The sequence below is a fragment of the Poecile atricapillus genome, chromosome 6 (genome assembly GCF_030490865.1).
Source record: "Poecile atricapillus isolate bPoeAtr1 chromosome 6, bPoeAtr1.hap1, whole genome shotgun sequence".
NCBI classification, from domain to species: Eukaryota; Metazoa; Chordata; class Aves; order Passeriformes; family Paridae; genus Poecile; species Poecile atricapillus.
This window is the reverse complement of record NC_081254.1, coordinates 27,004,774-27,013,846: the sequence shown is the minus strand read 5'-3', so window position 1 is coordinate 27,013,846 and position 9,073 is coordinate 27,004,774.

The following is a 9,073-nucleotide window of genomic DNA, read 5'->3' as shown; positions in this document are numbered from 1 at the left end:
CAGCAGGATGGCAGATCAGCTGCATACATCCTCTTCTCTCTCTAATGCTCAGAAGTCTGGCAGTTGTGTTTCCTAGGTTTGAAATCATGGCTTTATGTAAAACCTTGTCCAGTGTGGCACGTGGTTAACAAAGGAAATAAACCTGGAACTGACCACCAAACCATAACCTTCTTTCACATTTATTTGTGCCTCCTTTCTCTGAATTAGGAAGTGCATTATTCCAGATGACATTAGAACGTCCTAGAAATATTTCCTGCAAACTTCTGGAAAAACTTTAATTTCCTCTTTGGCCTGCACCATGAAAGATGCAGTTTCTCCCACCTATTGGTCCACCAAAATACTGGAACTTTTATCAGACCAATTTGCAACCAACAGAGAAACAGAATAACTACAAGCAACGCTACGGCATCATTGACAACTAAGGATAGGAAGGATAGGATGCTTTCTCTGTTCTCTTAGTGTTCTCCACTTAAATATAGGCCCACTTGCTATGTCATGGTGACCTGAAGACCCCTATCAGATGAAACTACAGGTCAGTTATTCTCCTCTTCTGTGCTCTACTTCAAGTCAGCTCTGAACCAATTTCAAATGCTTTTAAAAGTAAACTCTGTACAAGAATTATTTATTGACACTTTCTTGCAACTGGAGTTGAGCAATTCTTAGTGTGGAGGCCACACTAAATGTCTGCAATGGGTTTGACCTCACAGGATACATCCCTAATGTAGTCTTTGTCCAGTTTACCCTCTGGGGAGCAAGAGGGGAATAGAAAAAAGTATAAGAGCAAAAATGAGAATTCAGTGCATTGTAGAGTGTTCTCCCTGGTGTAATTGTCTTGGCTGCACAAAAGCAGAAAGTACCTATTTCTGGGGCTTCTGTAAGAATCTCAGCTTAACAGCTGACCCTTACCTACAGCCTACTTACAAAAAGAGATGCTCCATCATTCACACATCACTTCCTCACCTTTGCTGAAGTAACTGCAAAGGGATCAATGATAAAGATAAAACCTGAAAAATCAGATGTATTCCCAAAGGGACCAGGAGTTTTTTACTTGTATTTAAAAAGCTTTAAGAAATGTTAACGGTAAGTCACTATGACAGGGAAAGAAATGCAGTTGGGCTGCCCCTTGCTCCCAGGAGCAGGCAGATGAGGAAAGAGCACAACACTCACAAAATAAAAAGAAATCTGCGAAGTTAATGCCTCTCTCAAGCTTGCAGCAGGCCAGAGTGTAACTGTGAACCCAGCATGTTGTGCAAGCTGCTCTAAATTGGCTAAGAGCAGCCACTTTATTCTGCACTTATCAGTGCCTTTGGCACTGCTTATCCTTTTTTCAGCTGGGATAGAGTTAATTTTCTTCCTATTAGCTAGGACAGTGCTGTGTTTTGGATTTAGGATGAGAATAATGTCGGTAATGTGCTGATGTTCTAGCTATTGCTGGGCAGCACTTATGCCAAGTCAAGGACTTCTCAGATTCTTTGCTGCCTGGCCAGCGAGAAGGCTGGGGGTTCACAAGAAGCTGGGAGGGGGCACAGCCCAGACAGCTGACCCCAGCTGGAGCAAGGGATGTTCCAGGTCATATGGCATCGTGCTGAACAATAAAGATGAAGGAGTTTGCAGGGGCAGCAGCCTGCAGGCTGCACAAGAGATTACATGGAGAGGAGAGGGATACAGTGGATTCCCTGCCTTGCATCCCAGCCAAACCAGAGCACCCAACCCAAACCTTTAAGTTTACTGTGAGACAAAAAAACAGCTTCATGCTTGTCCCCAGGAGCTGTGCACTGAGCTGCCTCTCTCCCAAAACCTTCTGTCCAAGGCTGCAGCAGATAGAGGTTCAAACCCTGCCTTGATGAGCATGCTGGCCACTGAACACACAGGAATCCTGCCTGTCTTGGGGGAAGACAACATTAAACCCTGTGGTACCTTCACATGGACAAGGATTACTGCAGGGTCACCAGACTCCTAGCAGCACCTTCTAGAGGACAAAAATTCATTACATTTCAAATTTCTGTTTAATATCACGCCCAGCCCTCAGAAATTAGTCTTCAATGTTTACAGCCCTATAACAGCCCCCTTTAAAAGGCTTCTTCAGTTTCTGGTCTTTTTGTGTCACATACCTAATCAAATGTGGTAAATTCATTCTATAGTCCCTTCTACACATTCTTTCCCTCTTCGAGATAATTTTCAAATGATTTTTTTTCCCAGCATTTGCTCCTTCCTGTTTCTGTACCACTGCTGTAAGTGGGATTTTTTTTTTCTTGACATCAAAAGAAGCAAAATAGGACTTCCTAAGATAGTTTTCTGGCTGATTACACAGAAGTAGTGCAGTAGTCATGAGCAATAGATAAGTAGCTTTAACACATCATAGTTTTGCTTCTTTGGGCTATAGAACAACATAAACATGTTAATGCACCCAGCTCTGTGCCCTGCAGAGCTCTACAGCAGCCTCTGCTCTCAGCTGCAAAGGTGGGCACAACTCAGTGGGAAGGGCTCCTGCTCTACCCCTACACCTGCAGCTGTGCACAGGCACCAGCACAACAGCCTCACAACACCCCTAATGTGCCTTGGGCCACCACCAAACCACTGGGGCCAACATGGGAGGTGGTGACAGATGGAGATGTCTCTCAGGGCATGATGTGCCCATTGAACTAATTCAGCCCAGGTCCTCTGAAGAGGACTGGCCACAAAGAAAAAGTGAAGAATAGTCTTTAGCACTCTAGCACTTCAGCCACAGATCCCATTCAGATCATACCTCCCACTCACTGATTTATTTTTTCTAAAAAAAGCAAACAAGACAAAACATTTAAAAAAACCCTCTGGTGCTCCCTTGTGTTCATATTTAGGTAGCAAACAAGCAAGAAGCTGCAAAAACCCAGTCAAGTGAAAAACAAACTTTTGCAAAGGGGTTCAGGCAGGCAGTAGTTAGAGAACAATTTCCTGAACACGAGCTGTCTTCACTGGCTGACAGCACAGAGATTCTCAGTTTCATGCGTTGCAAAATCTCGGTCTGTAGCAAACTACAGTCCTGGTCAAAAGAGCAGAGATAGAAGGAAGGATGAAGAAACACTCAGGAGGATGGAAAGGCACAGAGATTCAGTGAAAGCAGAGCCCTGGTCTGCTTTTGTCAGGTTCAAATATCTGCTGTAGAACATTTCATATGATAACGTTATATATATGCATGTTTGGAGATAGGCATTTCTTTCCTATGTGCCCATTATGGAATTGTCATAAAATGAAGCATTTATCAATAAGTAATGCTTCTGCAGAATAATTTACAGTTATGTACACAAGTCATTTACTAAACTGCAGTTGCATCTAGACTTCCATTTCTATGCTAGTTCATAAGATTTTCATGTAGTAGCACAATTTTGCTTGTATTCCTGAGACTGCAGGCAAATGTTTAAATATTTTACAAATAGAAAACCATTTTGAATTAATTTTTTAAGCCAAGATGTAACATTTCTATTCCTGTTTGATTTGAGGAGTTTCATACAGTTAAGGAATGCCCTAGCTGGGACTTGAACTAAGAAACCAATGTCTTTTCAGTTCTTACAGATACAGATTGATTCTGCACTGAATGTATTCGATGACTTTTGAATTTCTGGTTAAACTCAAGACACTAAATTATAAACATACTTCCATTTTATATTCCCTAACTAGTTGCTTTCCAGCTTCCCAAAATTGTCAGTATTTCCTGAGACAAATCTGAGCAATTCAGTGGTGCAAACCATATCTGAATGAGACCTGGAGCCTTTATGTGGTACCTGAAAGGAAGGAGCCAGCTAGAAGACATAAAACTATTTTCTATATAGATTTTTCATGCGTGTCCTTTACCTGATGAATGGCTGTACAAGTCTGAATCAGGAGTTTCCTTGAAAACACAATCCAAAACTAACAAATTGACAGGTAGTTATAGAATGAAAAATATACCCTAGAAAATGGATCAAGTTGAAGTTCTTCAAACTGTACAAGGAAATAAAGCAGGAGTAGAACTGCTAAGTCAGGTCAAGCCCCACACAATGTTTGAAATAATCCAGGTAGAAACTTCTTAGAGATTGCTGAAGTAGACAAAAAGGAAGCATTTGAGGTTTAGAATCTTCAGCTCTTACATTTTCTACTCTTTCCTCAGCTCCCTGCCAGAAAGAATTCCCCCTACAGAAGACGTTGTGCTCATTCTGAAGCTCTTTGAACACATTCAGTTTTTGCATGGATAAGGAATTTTAGCAAAGACCTGGAGGTCTTCTGTGTGCTCTGCTACTTTGCCATACAAATAAATTGGGTATTTAATATCAGAAATCTCTGATGATGAGCTGGACTCTTTGTGGATGTGTGGTGGGAAGGAAGAGTGGATCTTTCATCATCCTTGAGGAGCACAAGGGGAAGGTGTTTCTGCCCCTTTATTGCTGGTCTCTGAGATCCCTCCTGTGTCCAGCTCTGGAGCACTCAGCACAGACACCTTGGAGCAAGTCCAGAGAAGGAGCACAAGAATGATCAGAGGGCTGGAGCTGCAACTCTTCAGCCTGCAGAAGAGAAGGCTTTAAGGTCCTTGCTAACCAAACATTTCTGTGATTCGATGAGAAGTTAGCATTATGATTCAAAATATGTTAAAAAAAAGGATACACAAGTCTGTCAGCCTGCTACAGAATTCTCCTCTGCTGTTCAAAACATTTTTACTTTCAAGAACCAACTTTTACAGAATAATTTATGTTCTTTGTTTCTTATGTGCTTCCTTGCAAACATTGAAATCAATCATGTCTAGAGACCATCAGACCCAAATAGGGGAGGATTATGCAACAGCATGTCATTAGTGAATCAATATTGCCTGACCAGGCCATGTGCTTGTCAAGGTCACATTGATTTCTTTAATGTCATATTATTGCAGCTGACCTTCCTGGCAGATCCATCCCTGCTCCAGTGGTTACAGGTGTAGATCCACCTCATTGCTTGCCAGTCTGCAGGATGCTTGGTAGCTTTTTCATCCCAAGTTTCCACTCTTTATCTGAAGCACCATTTCCCTCCTTATGTTATGCCCAACTCCAGCAAAACCCACTGCTACTGTGTCTCCTGCTTCCTCTGCTGGACACAGCTGCTGAGATACCCCGTTCAATCCTCTGGTCTGAAAGCATCAGAGGCTACATGTGCTTAGCACACTAAAACCACATCATTCTTTATCAGAAACTGAAAACTATCAAATCCCTAGGGTATGACTATGAAAATTTCATCTTTGGCCATCGAGCAGTGATCTTTATTATCCTTTGGGTACACAGCCAGAACTATAACAGGAACAAAGTAACAGCCAGGATTGTTCACCACTGCGAGTACCACCTTTTACTTTCAAGCAGGGAATTGTTAAAACTTGTCTTCCTCATCTTTTACAGCATGACATTATGAGGTGCATTGAAGAAAAACAGTTCAGAATATAATTAGCTATCAAGGGCAATAAGCAGAAAGTTCTATATTTATTACCAGATGTTAGTGGCAAGTGGCAATACAAGCATGCAGCCTGGCAGCAAAGACCAGGCCCAGCAAGGGTTGGGAATAAGAGCCAATTCCCACAGGAGTGTTATGTCCCAGGCTGAAGAGTGGTGTCAGATATTCCAGCAGTTTCTTTACTAAATAGAGCCACAGAGCCAAATCAGGGTGCAACATGACAGAGAATGTTATTTCTAGGCAGAGTACAGACTGGTGGCAGGCAGAAGAACTCCATGTGCCAAGCAAAACCAGTTAGCCAACTGTCTCTGCTCTTTGAGTGTGAACATGTTGCTTTTAGTCTGCTTGGAAGATTTTTTTCTTAATTTATTTTTTATTTTTTATTTTTAATGAATTCTGTCCCTAACCCTAGGGTAAAGCAGCCCAATTCTCAGTGCTGGTAATAAAACAACTCCCATTAAATACAACATTTAATAAAGAAAAAATGCAGTCACATAGGTAAAACCAAAAAAAAAAAATGGCTGGGGGAGAAGTCTGTGATAGGAAATTTGGAGAAATCAGAGAACAAAAATCTGGTTGCTTATCCTACAAGATAAAGATACATGAAGAAAGTTAGTTCCCCTGGTTAACACCTGATTAACTGTTGTATCACTACAAAGCAATGATGAAACAATTGAAAGTCTCATTAAAATAACACAGATGATGAGAAAAAGATCTTTGAAAAGGATGACTATTTAACAGATTCATTAAATTCTCATAATGACATCTGGTGCTGAAGCACAAAAGACTATCAGGACCAAATTTTTGGGAAATGCTGGCCCCCGCTTTCATTACATCCACCAAACATTGAGAGCAGTCTATAAATACCACCAAAGGCAGCACTTTGTCATGCACACAGTGCCTCAGTTGAATTAACAAACCACTTAGACCACAACAAAGTCATGTCTTTAAGGGAAGGGAGCAATTGTGAGTAATGCAAGTAACACATTTCCACTAGGTCATCCCCTAGCTTTCCACCATTTCAAGCAATGCTGATTTCAAAAGCCAAGTCCATACTGTCTGGAGCGTTACTACAAGGGTAGAAGGTCAGTCCAACAGTCCAGTTAAGATCTCTCTGGTAGAGAAGGAACCTGTCAATCAATCAGTATTGACAGCTCATCTGTTTTTTAACTCTCAAGTTATAGCAGTGCTGCAAAATATTTTGCTTTTAGCAAAGCGAACTGAGTGCTTAATTCAAAGTAAACCAGTAAAATCATACAGACAAATCTGCTCCCACATACGTCTCCTGGGACAACAGCCAGGGTTGACTTTCATGTCATCCCAGCAAGCACAACCCCTGAGGAATTCAGTTTAATTTATTCTAACACCTCTGCAGAAAATGCATTGCAGTAACCCAAACATCAAGCAAAGGCAGCTCTGGTAAACCTCGGTATCTCTACTCTCAGTGCACAGCCCAATATCTATATATCTGGAAAAGAAAATTTCCTATTTCTGAAAGTAATCTCTGCAGCAAATCCTACTTCAGGCTGTACAGTTTAATGGTATTAATTCACAGATCTATATGCCCTCTGACATGCTCATAACAATTTGGAAATCCCTTCAGGAGTGCCTACCCCTTCCACCCATCCTATTTTTAATTAACTGGTCATTATCAAACCAATTTCATGAACTGGGGAGGCTTCAGAGGCATGACCTTCCTCAAAAGATTTTCAGTATTTGAAGAGAAAAGATACCCCAAAATTAATGTCTCTTCTTGGGAGATGTTTTTCTGCTAGACATCAAAAATTTCAGCTCTTTCTCTCCCTGGCCCTAGTCTTATGGATGGAAAGACAAAAGGAGTCAACAGCCATGCTGGATAGCAGTCTTCACATATTTTGATGTTCTTGGTGCAACTTCTTGAAAGTTAAGACAACTTCTGAGGCAGTGATCTCAAAGGTGCAACTTCAGCCTGAGGTTTGGTTACAGAGAGGATGAGAACACAGAAAAACACACTTGGGCTTCTCAAAAAAACCTACCTGGTTTGTGAGTCTAGAAGGCAAGTGGGCAGCTGTCATTGAAGTATTGCTCCCAAGGGCATTGCAGACATGAATTCACAGTTTGGGGTTTTGACTTGTTCCATTTTTAGGTTAAGGGTGTTGGGTTTGTTGTAGAGGAGTGGTGATGGTGGTTGTTTTGTTTCAAAAGCTTCATCCTCCAGAGACAGCAGCTTCTTAGAGAGGCCAGGTTGGCAATTCATGTAGCAGTAACAGAGAAAAGCTGCACGTAACTGAGATGAAAAAGAAAGGTGCACAAAACTCAGACAGTTTTAATTGAACGTGTTTAAAAACAGCAAGGCAGCATCCTGCATCAAAAGCTCTCTGTGGCTTACAGCTGGTGCCAGCTCTGCCACTGATCTCTCAAGGGTTTGGGGGCTTTACTTCTCCTTAGTGAATCTGTTTCTTATCCATAAGACAGAAAACAGGAACCAAAGCTGTTTGCTGACACAAATGGGGCCAGGGTCCCAGTTATCAGCCCAGTCAAGGACTCAAGAAATCAAGTTTCTCCTCCTTTGCTGTAACATTGGCTTCCTGTAAACAGGTCACGTGGGCCTGGTTCATAGTACTCCCTCCAGCACTGAAAAAAAATCTTAGTTTTGTAGTATGGCATCTAAAATCAAAACAATGATGAATGATAAGCTATTGAAGGGCTTAAATTAAATATTGTCCCTGTCTTTCCATGACAGATAGCTAGGAGTTTTCAAGCTAAACCCTCTCCTATACTGCAAGATGCTGATGGACTTGAGTATACAGTGACCAGAACCACGAGTACAGAGGGAAACAGCTCTGTGAGAAACAAATTAATAAATGTTCCAGGAAATTTATTGTAACAATCCTTGGTTCTCAACTAATGTTTTCTTTATATTAAAAAGGGCAATTAGTACAATTATCCCTGTGTGGGATGATGACTGTGGGCAAAATTAGAGAAAACTTAGAAGTTATATTATTCTCATTCCAGCAGAAGTCAGTATAGAAATTATAGGATGGAATGCAATTGGCATGTACAAAATCTGTTCCACAATGATTCCCCACACAACACAGCCTGCAACCTTGTGTACAGACTAAGGGGATGAAATGAAGGTGGGAGCAGGTGGAGACATGGCAGCCAGGCTCTGCTGTAATCCTTGCAGGAATAGGAAGTAGATGGCACCACGTAGCTGATAAATCACACAGCAGCTGTCAACCAAAGGAGACAGGAGATGTCTTGCTGCTGAACCAGCAACTGTGGCAAGATATCTCTCTGCAGATGAGCTTGGTTTACTCTCATGTCCATCCCAAAGTCACCTGTCTCCAAGGTGCAGCCACCCCTCAATCAGCATGTGCTCTATACTTCATTGGCTAGACATGTCAGAGCAAAGCAAGAGACTTTTACACCAGTCAGAAACAAAGGTATGTATGACTGGAGTCACTCAGGCTCTACCTAAAAGGAAAGAAAGAGTATAATGGTGAATTAAGGATGGGGAGAAGTCAGGGAAGACTCCACTGTAATTTCTGGGATCAGTCAGTGGGCTGAAACTGTCCTCTCCCCCACAGGGACTCCTGTTGGGTAAGAATCTCATTTGGTGCATACTGAATGACTACTTTGAGCAGCTTTCACTGGTGATCAAGCCTGG